Here is a 12,601-nt window from a genome sequence, read left to right as displayed (position 1 = left end):
GAGCGCAGTGTAATTATGTAGCATGTAAATATGTGGCACTGAATGGTATTTGGAGTCAATGTTGCATTGAGTGCAGTGTAATTATGTGGCATGTAACTATGTGGCACTGAATGGTATTTGGAGTTGATGTTGCATTGAGTCGAGTGAATTTGTGTTGCGTGTAATTATGTGGCACTGAGTGGCATGATGAGGAGTGTATGTTGTATTCAGTAGAGTAATTGTGTAGCGTGTAAGTATGTGGCACTGAGTGGTATTGTTTGAAGTGTATGTTGCATTGAGTGCAGTGTAGTTATGTAGCATATAATCATGTGGCACTAAGTGGTATGATGAGGAGTGTATGTTGTATTCAGTAGAGTGTAGAGTAATTGTGTAGCGTGTAATTATGTGGCACTGAGTGGTATTGTTTGGAGTGTATGTTGCATTGAGTGCAGTGTAATTATGTAGCATATAATTATGTGGCACTAAGTAGTTTTGTGTGGAGTGTGGTGGTGGACGTGGTGGTGGTGGAGGTGGTGGTGGTGGACTTGGTGGTGGTGGATGTAGTAATGGAAGTGGTGGTGGACTTGGTGGTGGGAGTGGTGGTGGTAGTGGATGTGGTGGTGGTGGAGGTAGACGTCGTGGTGGTGGACATGGTAGTGGCCTCGTAGTGGACGTGGTGGGGGCCGAGGTGGTGGACATGGTGGTGGTGGACTTGGTGGTGGTGGACTTGGTGGTGGTGGATGTAGTGGTGAAAGTGGTGGTGGTGGGCGTGATGGTGGTAGTGGACGTGGTGGTGGTGGAGGTAGACGTGGTAGTGGTGGGCATGGTAGTGGCCTCATGGTGGCCGTGGTGGTGGACATGATGGTGGTGGACGTGGTATTGAATGTGGTGGACATAGTGGTGGTGGACGTGGTGGTGGTGGTGGTGGTGGAGGTTGGTGTGGTGGTGGTGGAGGTGGGTGTGGTGGTGGAGGTGGGTGTGGTGGTGGTGGACGTGGTGGTGGTGGTGGACGTGGTGGTGGTGGTGGTGGACGTGGTGGTGGTGGACGTAGTCGTGGTGGATGTGGTTGTGGTGGTGGTTGTGGATGTGGTGGTGGTGGATGTGGTAGTGGCCTCGCAAATGTGAGCCCTATTGCATTGTAAATGCTTGTTTTTTAAAGTGTGAAGAGATGGATTCGCCCAGACATTACTCCCATGCCCACTCTCTGATGAGGCCCAAAAAGGCTGAACCTACTCACAGGCTGTTTGATTTTCTGGGTGGAGGCGACCTTGACATGTAGTTCAGGATGGGGCTTTCCTATTGGAGCATGGCCATCTCTGATTTGCATATGGCTCGCCACTATCCAGAGTGAAATGGGGGCCAAAATAATGGACTTAGATTGTGGCTCCACAAATTCAAGCATTCCACGAAGCACTTTTACATAATTTTTTTTAAGTCAGAGGCCAAACACTTGGCATCCCTGAGCGATACTAACGCTCTTTAACTGGTGACTGTCTAACTTGACCCGGATGAGCCAAGCCTTACTCGGCACATAAGGAGGGTTTCAGCCCATGTCCACTATATCACCGTGGCACTGATAAGTATGTCTCCTCCCTCAACGCGGACTGGTGCTAGTCGCAGGGGCACAGAGAACAGATTAATAACCTTCCTAGCACCTCAGGATAGGTTTATAAAAAGAGGAGTGCCCAGGACAAACACCCTGTCTGCACTCGTCTTACCTAACCTTTACTTGTGACGGCCCTCTGGAAGTCTTGGCAACTCTATAGACCATGCAAGTTAGAAGTGCACAAAATAAAAACCTAGAGAGTAAGATAAAATACTAGTTTCAATAAACGTATATTCGAGTGTTCCTTTACTTCCGTATTCTTCTTTGTTTGTAAATCATAATTAAAGTACGTCAAAGAAAAATACAAGCTTCCAAGGAAATAAATTACGCTGCTGCAAGTAAGAGATGCGCTGTCATTAGATTAATTTTTCCACCTCAATGTTTTTGTGTATTCTTTCTGTTTTTTTTTTTAAAACAAAGCACGTTTCCCCATATGCTGAGGTGTAGCTGCAATGTCGTCAGTGTGAATGAGTCCCTCCCGGTGGGTGGTCTTGGGGGGGGGGGCGGAAGCGGCCTGTGGCCAGCGTCAGCGCGGGCACTGAATGAAGGGTACATGGAGAAAAGTGCTGGATCGTGACATCACCCGGGAGTGCACAGCTGCTCAAAAAAGAGCGACCTTCGGTTACACGCACAAAAATGTCCAGCCACAAACAATGGTGGGAACGGAAATGAAGAAAAACTAACCGAAAGCACCGCATGGAGATGTGGTAACCCTTTGATTGTTCTGAGTGCTCGGCATAGAGAGGCGTGTGTCCAGGAGTGTTGGGGTCGGGACCCAGGGAGTAGCAAGAAAAAGCATTGGCCGCACAGCCCTGAAAGTGACGCACCCGCGAAAGTCCGTTTCTTTAAATCAATCAAAGAAACACAGATGGCCCGTCCGGGAAGGAGAGACAGAAATGAGAGTGTAAAACACAAATACAAAGATCTGAGAAGTACGCTAGTGGTCTTATCCAGAGTGAAATGGGGGCCAAAATAATGGACTTACATTGTGGCTCCACAAATTCAAGCATTCCACGAAGCACTTTTAAATTATTTTTTTTTAAAGTCAGAGGCCAAACACTTGGCATCCCTGAGCAATACTAATGCTCTTTAACTGGTGACTGTCTAACTTGACCCGGATGAACCAAGCCTTACTCGGCACATAAGCCCATGTCCACTATATCTTAGGGTATGTTTTTGCTTCTTTGCTATTTTGTGAACATAAACAAAATAAATGTAATGGCGCTTGGTGCGATAGTATGATGGCACAAACCAGACCAGGCATCAGGTTGCATGTGTGGGCAAACAACGATCATAACAAGAAACAGGTCAGCCTTTGATGTGCGAGCGCATGAATGTTAAGAGCGGGAGGGGGAGGGAAGTAGGAGAGGGCGATGTGCAGGGGGGGGACAGCCATTGACGTGCCAGCGCGTGAATGGGAAGAGAGGCCGTGGGAGGTGGGAGGGGAATTAGGAGAGTGCGATGTGCAGGCGGAGGGCGGGGAGCGGAGCCTTTGAAGTGTGTGAGGCACTGACAGACACAAATGGTGGTTTGTGACGTAGCTGGTTTGTGAACGCGCACGGAGCACATGCACTTTGGCAAATCCGCTTTTGTTTTGAAAGCTCATTTGGTCCTCAATACTCTCCTCCATTTATCACTTAAGTGATAAATAGGCGAGACCTAAAAAGTGCATTTGTGAAAGAAATCACAATTTACCAACAACTTGAAGTTGGTGGTAATTTGCGATTTCTTAAGAAGAAATCGCAAAAATTAAATGCTTGATGCATAGCATTTAAGGAATCGCAATTTGCGATTCCTTAAATGCTTACGCAAAATTAAGGAATTGCAAATTTTGCGACTCCTTTATGTTGCTATACAATTTCCTACATACATACCATTTAGCAAATTTTCTGTTGCAAACGCTGCTTTTTTGCGAATCACGTTTGCTACTAAAAATTGCTTTGATACATCTGCCCCTACATCTTTAGGATTCAAAGTAGAACACTCTATTTCGGGGCCCAATGCGTCTAGTGCCACTGAATTAGTAGCCTTAGAGACTTTCAAATTTTGCATTTTAGTGCCCGCAATTTAATTTTCCTCTTTTGATACCATTTGTTACGAAAACAACAGACGCTTTCAACTGTTGCCCTTTTTTCGCATTTTCCCCCCAAAAAATCAACATTTACCTGTATTTTGGCTAATTTCTGGGTCACCTCCAGGGAAATTCACGAACCCTGGGTACCTTTAGAATTCCATTGATGTTGGAAAAAAAGGATGCAAATTTGGCGAGGATACCTTATGTGGTCAGAAAGTTACAGGGGCCTCAGCGCGAACTACCCCAAATAGGCAAAAAAAAGGTTTAGCACGGGGAGGGGAGGCCTAGCAGCGAAGGGGTTAATCACTAGATAAACAATTCTCTACATGTGTTTCTGAAAGGCTCAATGTTTTCAACTACAGGGTCTGACATTGATCTATTATACTTAGATGTGAGCACGTGTATCATTTTATCTCGGTGTCATTATGCTTCTAAGCAGCTCCCGGGGCTGTAATTCTCTTTTTAGAGCATTGTGCATCAAGGGAAAAACAAGAAATTATAAACACTGCCGGAAATTCTAGGAGAGTACCACACCTTACAATGCTTCAATGTATGTAGTCGAATTAGTACACAATTATACATTTAAATGATTCTTGTGCACCTAACAATCTACAAGCATGTTATATTTTTTCAGGGGCGCTAGGGTTTTAAAAGCTTTGTACAATTGCAGAATCTTTTAGAAAACTAAAAACAGGTTCCAATCTTGCTCTCTCCTTACACTCTTCGTAATTTAATATCTAAATTGAATTGCTTGCAAACTGACCACAGTGTGTAAATACACTTTCTGTTAAACATAGTTTGAGTTTTCATCAATAAAACACAATTCGAAAGCCATGAATGAACACGCATCGCCCCAGTGTGGGCCCATCCAGCAGGAGGAATGGATGCAGCATTTATTCACCGCCACAACCCCTGCCCGAGAATCAGCAATACCAGGAACAGCAGCCAATGACTGCACAGTAAACCAGTCAACCTTTAGCAGCCCCTCCCCCGCCGAGGCCAGCGGTTGTCTCACATCTGCTGCTCCAAGGTGTACGTAAGGTCATGCGGAGGACGAATGGACGCCTGCCACGTCACACAGGGTGGAAAGCACCAGGGAGGGGGCGGTTCTCGCCGACTAATACCTACTGTGAGAAACCAGCAGTCCCGCTGATCACACTCTATAACTCTTGGCCAACCCAAGAGGGCCATGTCCTGGTTCCGTGATGCCAAAAATATTGATGTCGGTCCCCTCTGTGAATCAGCCTTGCTATCACCTCCAAGGCTAGACCCAAACATAGCTGTTGACGATCTCACCTCCCAATGCCTCACAGTTCTTGCAGCTGAAATTAATAACGTCGCTCCACTCAAAAGCAAAAGGATAAGGCCCACTCCCTCAGCACCTTGGTTCAACAAATCCCTTTATGAGGAAAGGAAGCAGCTAAGATTCCTGGAGAAGCAATGGAGGCAAGTGCCCTCCACAGACAATTTAGCCATGCTTCGCACAGCAAGATCAAGGTACCACAAGCATATCTTCCTTGAGAAAGCGGCGCACTTCAAAACCCTCCTTGACTCCGCCAAAAATTGACCTAAAAAACTATTCGAGCTCGTCAAGTCTCCGAGCTGCTCTCCCCCTTCTTCCGAGGTGGAGGATCCTACTAAGAGAGCAGCGGATTTCGCTATTTTCTTCGATGAAAAAGTTAAATCACTTGTGGATCAGGTCGTTCATCCTACACCTCCAGAGGAGCGCAAATCCTTAACCATCTGGCAGAGCTTTGACCCCATATCTGAAGATGCCCTTCTCAAGTGCATACGTGAAACAAAGCCTTCCAACCATTCTCTTGACCCTATCCCAAGTGCCATTGCCTTGGACTTCTATACCCATTCCCTTTCCTATTGGGCCACTCTGATCAACCTCTCTGTCTGGCAAGGCTCCCTTCCTGTCCCCTTCAAAACTGGGCAGGTCACCCCTCTGCTTAAAAAGCCCACTGCTGACGCGAAGGACCTCAACAACTTGCGCCCCATCACTAACATTCCCTTCCTAGCGAAGATCACAGAAAGATGTGTAGCAAAACAACTCTCTCGTCATATCAAGGACAATGATCTTCTTGACAATTGTCAGTCTGGCTTCATGCAAAACTGCAGCACTGAAACAGCCCTACTGCAAATGGTTGATGATGCGCTGAGGATACTCGATTCGGGGGGGTCCTGTCTTCTAATTCTCCTGGACCTTTCTGCAGCCTTTGACACTGTCAATCACAACACCCTCCTCAATATCCTTCAACAGAGAATGTGCATGGTTGGCACTGTGCTTAAATGGTTTGCATCCTTCCTCTCTGACAGATCCCAAATGATCAAAATTGCGAACAGTCTTTCTTCTCCTGTGGCGGTAGGTCAGGGTGTTCCGCAAGGCTCTATACTTGCACCCACATTGTTCAATCTCTACTTAGAACCACTGGGAAACCTCCTAAGCAAATCCGGGATTCACTACCATCTCTATGCAGACGACACTCAACTCTACCTCAAGGTTGCCTCCACCCATGATCTCTCCTTCCTAAGCTCTACTCTGGACTCCATCCAAAACTGGATGTCAACTCATCAACTGATTCTGAATCCTTCCAAAACTGAATTCCTCCTCTTCTCCTCCTCACTCTCTCCCCCCCCCCCGGTTCAATCATGGATGGATCAGCTGAATCTACTGAACAATAAACCCATCATTGTCGACAGCGCAAAATCCCTTGGAGTTATTCTAGACAAAAAACTCAATCTAACTCCCCACATCAATTCTATTGCAAAATCTGCTCGTTACCAACTGCGCCTTCTTTGGGGAATCAGACGCTTCTTCCCGGAACAGGACCTTATAACCCTGGTGCAATCACTGGTCCTCTCCAGATTAGACTACTGCAATTCTCTTCCTACTGGCCTCCCCAAATCCCACCTGTCCCCACTTAAGTCTGTTTTCCATTCAGCAGCTCGCTTCATTTATGGGGCCAAAAGAAGCGATCACATCACACCGATGTTATCCACCCTTCGCTGGCTCCCCTTCGAGGCTAGAGCTATCTACAAGACCGCTTGTATCACCCACAAAGCCTTGCACTCCTCCTCTCCTCGCTACCTGGCGAATAAACTGAAACTCTCTGGAGGCTCTAGACCCTCACGCAATGCGGAGAATCTACTACTTGAACCTCCCACTTTCAAGAAGGAGAGAACAATGGCCCAATCCCAATCCTCGCCGGACACACACTCGACGCCGTCTTCTCATCCAGCAAAGACATCGCCTTCAGCCACGCCACAGGACTCCACTGGACGGACCACAGCTGCGTCCACTTCACCTTCAGAAGAACGACGACCCACCACCACCAGCAACAGGTTGCCCGAAGAAGCTGGAACAAGATCACAGCCGACCAGCTCGCCGTTTCCCTGAGTCAGCACCCTCCCGCCAGCTCAGCGAACCCCAGCCAGGCCGCCGACAAGCTCACGAAGTGGATCAGCAACTGCGCGGACGAACTCGCCCCTCTGAGGACCCTGCCCAGCAGACCCGGCAGCAAGAAAGCCCCATGGTTCACCGACGAACTCAAGAGCTCCAAGAAGAACTGCCGAACCCTCGAGAAAGGCTGGAGAAGGGAACCTACACCGGACAACATGACCACCCTCAAGCTTGCCACCCGGAAGCACCACCAACTGATCCGCGCCACCAAGAAAACTGCATTCAAGGACCGACTGGACAACAACGCACACAACTGCAAGGAACTCTTCAACATCGTGAAAGAGCTCTCCAACCCCAACGCCGAAAACAACGACATCACCCCATCGCAAGACCTCTGCAACTCCCTCGCCTCCTACTTCCACAACAAGATCGCGGACATACACAACAGCTTCAGCAGTCAACCATCGCACACAGCGACCGCAGCAACGCCACCCACCTCCACCCTCCGCGCCTGGACTCCGATCAGCACCGATGACACCGTCCGCATGATGAACTCCATCCACTCCGGATCTCCGACCGACCCCTGCCCTCACCACGTCTTCAACAAGGCCAACGCTGTCATCGCACCCCACCTGCGGGACATCATCAACACCTCCTTCGACACAGCCACCTTCCCGGAGAGCTGGAAGCACGCCGAACTCAGCGCTCTACTTAAGAAACCAACAGCGGACCCCACCGAACTCAAGAACTACCGCCCCATCTCGCTCCTCCCGTTTCCAGCCAAAGTCATCGAGAAGACCGTCAACAAACAGCTGGCCGCCTTCCTCGAGACGAATGGATCCCTCGACCCCTCACAGTCTGGCTTCCGAGCCAACCACAGCACCGAGACCGCCCTGATCGCTGCCACCGATGACATCCGAGCCCTGATGGACAACGGAGAAACAGCGGCCCTCATCCTCCTAGACCTCTCCGCAGCATTCGACACTGTCTGCCACCGCACCCTAGTGCAGCGCCTCAGCAACGTCGGAATTCAGGAGAAGGCACTGTAATGGATCGTCTCCTTCCTCGACGGAAGAACACAGAGAGTCCGCCTACCACCGTACAAGTCAGAGGCCACCGAGGTCATCTGCGGCGTCCCTCAAGGATCCTCGCTGAGCCCCACCCTCTTCAACGTCTACATGAGCCCCCTCGCGCCCATCGCACGCCAACACAACCTGAACATCATCTCCTACGCCGATGACACCCAGCTGATCCTCTCACTGACCAACGACCCCGCCGCTTCCAGAGCCAACCTTCACGAAGGGATGAAAGATGTAGCCGAATGGATGACGACCAGCCGCCTGAAACTGTACTCAGACAAGACGGAAGTCCTCATCCTGGGCTCCTCGCCCTCCGCCTGGGACGACTCCTGGTGGCCCCCCGCCCTGGGCACCGCACCCACACCGACAGACCACGCACGCAACCTGGGCTTCATCCTGGACTCCTCCCTCTCCATGACCAGACAAGTCAACGCCGTCTCCTCGTCATGCTTCAACATCCTGCGCATGCCACGAAAGATCTTCCGGTGGATCCCCACCGAGACCAGGAAGACGGTCACCCAGGCCCTCGTCACCAGCCGACTGGACTACGGCAACGCCCTCTACGCCGGAACCACCGCCAAGCTCCAGAAGAGACTCCAGAGGATCCAGAACGCCTCAGCCAGACTCATCCTCGACATCCCCCGACGCAGCCACATCTCCGGACATCTGAGAGACCTGCACTGGCTCCCCGTCAACAAGAGAATCACCTTCCGTCTCCTCACCCACGCACACAAAGCCCTACACGACCAAGACCCGAGCTACCTCAACAACCGCATCAACTTCTACGCTCCCAAACGCCACCTCCGATCAGCCAGTCACGGCCTCGCCGCCGTCCCCCGCATCCGAAGATCGACAACAGGAGGAAGGTCCTTCTCCCACCTGGCCGCCAAGACCTGGAACTCCCTCCCGACCGACCTGTGCCTGACCCAAGACCACCTCTCCTTCAGGAAGAAGCTCAAAACCTGGTTGTTCGAGCAGTAGCAGCACCCCCCCCGCCCCCCAAGCGCCTTGAGACCCTCCGGGTAAGTAGTGCGCTATATAAATGTCCATGATTGATTGAATCCTTTTCAGGCAATGCAGTGAGAATCTGGAACTCACTCCCGCCTCAGCTCCGGACCACTGCCTCCTCCCAGGCTTTCAAAAGGGACCTCAAAGTTCTTCTCCTCCAGAGACACCTCCAAAAGTAATTCACGTCCTCTTGTTATTTGGAGGAAGACTTCCCACTACTGATATTTTCCATGCCCATGGAAGTGCCTTCCCAGGGTATTCCTGGGGTTGGAGTGTCTGCCTCTTTGGAGTATTTTCCATGTACTTGTGTTTGGTGCCCTTGTGTAACATGCACACACCACTTTGCCCTTGTAACACACGGTTTGCTACCTCTCACATGTTTTTATCTTTGATACTTGCACAAGTGCCACCTTGCTTGTTCGTGTGACTGAGTGTCTAGCACCTTTTGCAGTATTATACCTGAAATTATACTTTGTTTTCTCTTGTAACTGCACACTTGTCACTTTTTCCTCCTGTGCACTTTTCACTACCTCATGTATTCTGTTTGCTCACAATTGTCACTATTACCTTTACCACCTCCTGTATTTTTGGTTGCTCACAATTTTTACTACCTCATGTATTCTGTTTGCTCACAATTGTCATTATTACCTTTACTACCTCATGTATTTTTGTTTGCTCACAATTTTTAATACCTCATGTATATTGTTTGATCACAAATGTCACTATTACTTTATGTAACGTAACGTATGCTTTTGTAATGTTTCTCATTATGTTCCATTTCTGTTCCTTTTGTGAAGCGCTCTGACACCTTCGGGTAAAGTCCGCGCTATATAAAAATGCATAAATAAATAAATAAAGAGCAAAGCAGAAAGGGAAATCGTCCCTCCTCCCCCACCCCCCAGTCAGGGCACTCAACGCGAAGAGCCGGCCCCGATGCTGTGTCCACCCCTCTAACCACATCCAACAGCCCCTGCCTTGGACTCACCACCCCTATTTTATTTATTTATGCGATTTTATATAGCGCGAACTTTACCCGAAGGTGTCAGAGCGCTTTACATAGGACCCAGTTTCAAACATAAGGACTGACGGTACAAAAAGAATTTGCAAATTGTTTACTTACATAAGAACCAGTTGAAAACATACGGATTGAGGATTACATGCGTTATAGAAAGATTTAGGATTACATGCGTTATAAAAAGTTACAAACAGAAAAAAATTGCAAATGTACAAGAGATAAAGTCACACAAGGAGGAGATACAAATGGATAAAATCTAGGCCTATACTAGTGATATCTCTATCTACTTAGGGAGGGGATACACATGGATATACTCTAAGAGACACATAGGAATGGTAGAAAGCACAGCGGACTCCTGCATAAACTAGTGATTAGAGTTATCTCTATATACATAGGGAAGGGGTAAGACTGGATATACTCTAAAAGTCACATAGGAATGGTAGAGAGCAACGCGGACTACTACATATTCTAGTGATTAGAGCTATCTCTATATACATAGGGAAGGGATACACATGGATATATTCTAACAGACACATAGGCGACTAGTCATTAGAGTTATCTCTATATACATAGGGAGGGATATGACTGGATATACTCTAAGGGTCACATAGGAATGGTAGAGAGTACAAAGGTCTACTGCATATACTAGTGATTGGAGTTATCCCTATATGCATAGGGAGGGGAAATGAATGGATATACTCTAAGAGTCTACTGCATTTACCAGTGATTAGAGTTATTTCAATGAATCACAGAGCAGAGTTCCAAAAGTGTGGATGCAGTCACAGCAAAAAGGGAGGGTGGGAGGGATGCAAGGGTAAGGAGAGAAGGGTAAGGAGAGAAGGGAAAGCAGAAAAGGGAGAAAACATTTGAGGTTCTTCCACGGGGATAAGGGGTTAAAGGGCGACGGAATGGAAGGAGGGCTAGAGTCCAGAGAAAACTGTTCGAAAACAGCAGCAAAGTGTCGGCCAGGACAGACCAAGAAGTCCAGGAGAGAAGGTGGGAGTCCAGGTGGAAGATGAAGCTGGAGGCCAGCTGCTATGGAGCCGGCCCCACCCCTCTAACCTCATCCATCAACCCCTGCACAATATTTTATGCACAAATCCATTTCGCATGTAGACCCGGTCCTAAGAAATAAGTGCCCTCGCACCGGCACAAATTAAGCACTGGAAGGACTACAATTTTACGTCACAGGTGCTGCGCAGAATGACAACTCTTATCAGCAAAGGAACACGGAAGAAGCACTAATAAAATCTGCCGGAAGAAACGTCAGTTTTTTGGACAGACGGGGAAGTCTACCCTGCTGAATCAATAATTCCTCCTTGTCAGACACAGGGGGCATTGAAAGCACTCGAGGAAGCCCACAATTGGAAACTGCACTTACCATCCCCGGAAGGATTTACTGCTACACCTGTGAGAATGAGTCCGCCGGCTCCCCTGGGAACCGCCTCACGTTCACCAGTGTGAAACCACTCCCAGCCGCAGCCAAAATAACGACATCAGAGGGCAAAACTGGGGAAACCGGTCTGACCGGCATTTGCCCGACTCCTCAAGGAGAAAGACTTATGCGCCAAGGAGGAAAGGACACGGGCTGGCATAAACATCTAATTTTTCAATTGTGATTGGTTGCTACTATTACTTCAGTTAAGCTGAGGCAGGGACCGCACCCACGCATTCGGGCACGGCGTCCAAATGTAAACATTTTATGCACGAATCCATTTCGCATGTAGACCCGACCCTAAGAAATAAGTGCCCTCACACCGGCACAAATTAAGCACTGGAAGGACTAGAATTTTACGTCGCCGGTGCTGCGCAGAATGACAACTCTTATCAGCAACGGAACACGGAAGAAGCACTAAGAAAAACTGCCGGGACAGCTGAAGAAATCCCGGGACTGTCCGGGCAAAACCGGGACGCCTGGCCACTCCAACTGGTGTTTTCCCTGTGAAGGGTCCTGCCCTGACCAGCACCCCCCCCCCTCCATCTTCAGCAGCGGCTGCGTGTGATCCCTGGAGCTCTGTCCTTGTGCACCGGCTGTCTGTCTGTCTTTCCTCCGTGCGTCCAGCAGCGCCGGACTCTGAAGCCCGGGACCTGATTCTACGCGTACAGGGTCTATCAGTAAGGCAAGTGGGCGACCGACCAGGAAACTAGCGCTTAGAGGCCGCCGGCATGAGATAAAGCGCTGCACAGAAGCTGAAGTCTTCACTCACTCCCTCACTCACCTGTGCTCTGCGGTGAAAGGCGCCCTCTGCTGGATGGTCAGTGTCCCCTCTCCAGGGGGTGCCCTCTGTGCCCCCTCGGTGCAGGTCGAGCAGCAGCTTCTCGGCGCTAGAGTGAGAGCGCCTGGACACGCAGGGGGAGGCTGGAGTGCAGGAGAGGGAGTGCGCACTCCCTGCTCACTCAGGAGGCTCCAGGGAGGGACTGAGCATGAAATAGA

General features: G+C 49.3%; 1 pseudogene across 1 annotated transcript in view; it reads right to left on the bottom strand.

The window, feature by feature from the left end:
* The window catches only part of LOC144828358 (uncharacterized), an 82,345-nt pseudogene extending 70,772 nt beyond the window's left edge, over window positions 1–11,573 (bottom strand). Inside the window, exon 1 of the transcript XR_013610432.1 lies at window positions 11,549–11,573. The product of XR_013610432.1 is annotated as an uncharacterized LOC144828358 (transcript). The remainder of the gene's footprint in view (window positions 1–11,548) is intronic.
* Window positions 11,574–12,601: the final 1,028 nt, after the last annotated feature.

This window comes from Lissotriton helveticus, chromosome 4_1 (assembly GCF_964261635.1).
Source record: "Lissotriton helveticus chromosome 4_1, aLisHel1.1, whole genome shotgun sequence".
Classification (NCBI taxonomy): domain Eukaryota; kingdom Metazoa; phylum Chordata; class Amphibia; order Caudata; family Salamandridae; genus Lissotriton; species Lissotriton helveticus.
Note: the sequence above shows the minus strand (reverse complement) of the source record. Positions and strands in the feature narration are given on the sequence as shown.